Here is a 1,379-nt window from a genome sequence, read left to right as displayed (position 1 = left end):
TCCTCCAACCACCGTTCATCTGGCTTCCACTGCACTCCAGTGCTGGTTGATGCCTTTAAATTACTTATGCTGTAGTATGTATATTTTCCTTGCCATGTTTATTATTTATATTTATATATATATATATATATATATATATATACTACAAAGATTTTACTCATATACGTCTTACTGTGTTTATCTCTCTATTATGTGTTTTTTGCTTCACTACTCGTCGCCTTCAGCTCACGTATTATTTTTTTTTTTTTGTTAATTTTCTGCCATTTAAAATAATTTATCAGTTGATTAACCATATACTGTTCCACCTCTTCTCTATTCTGCCGTATGTAGACGTCGCATCAACGTGTGTATTTCTTTATAGATTTATGTATATGTTCTGTTCAATTACCTGTCGATTTTCTCCACCTAGCGTCTCTCGGTAATGACAATTCAATACGTTTCTGTTTGTTTGTCAGTGCCGTTCGGGTACACCACAGGAAGTTGCTGGTGAACTTCATGCTTAAAGAGAAACACCCCGAAACGGCAAAACGCTACCCTTACTTCCCTTAAGTTCCTCATTCACCGGAAAAGCCCTTATACAATTACACGAAACGATAAAAGAAAACAGCCAATTAACACATTCTTCTCCTGCGCACATGCCGCACGGTAAACAAATTGTATCATTTTTCATTCATAACAGGTTCGCTGTATCCGCTGCATGCGGAGCTGCATTGCGTTCGCGTTTGTGTTACATGCTAAGCTGCAGAACGTGAGATCGACTGGATCGTCTGCAGCATAAATTATGGGCTGGGGCTAACTATGCAACTACGGTGTGTGTACTAGGCTTTCGAGTAAAGTCGCTCTTTTATACAATGGTTTTGCGCTTCTGTGGCAGAACAATATCTACAACAACACGCTGTTTGACCCCCGTTTGAAAATCCCATTACCACACACGTTGTACGTGATCATCCAATCCAGATTCCGATCGAGCCGAGTGATGATTTATTTCGCGTTGACTATGCGCCGTTTTCGGGTCAATGAAATGTAGTGCCTTCAGTTCTAAACCAAACCTTCAGAAACACATTAAGCCTGCGTGTCTTGCCGGCAGAAGATATCCTTGCGAGATCATTCTTTTTTGTTGTGCCTTACAAGAGCAGACCATGCAGTACGGAGTAAGCTATTGTAATATACAAGGGCGGCACCAATTCAAAAGTCATACCCTTTGTCGGCCATGCTTCATAGTGCCATGCATGCAGAGAAGATTATAATGCCTTCCCATTTTTGCGGACCATTTCCTTCTCATCCCGAGCGTATTACGTAACTAATTTGTGACCACTGCTCGCTATTCATCGTCCCGGAACCCTCCGAAAGGAAAACACAAACAAAAAAAAACGGCACAG

This window comes from Anopheles moucheti, chromosome 2 (genome assembly GCF_943734755.1).
Source record: "Anopheles moucheti chromosome 2, idAnoMoucSN_F20_07, whole genome shotgun sequence".
Taxonomy (NCBI): domain Eukaryota; kingdom Metazoa; phylum Arthropoda; class Insecta; order Diptera; family Culicidae; genus Anopheles; species Anopheles moucheti.
This window is presented reverse-complemented; position numbering follows the sequence as displayed.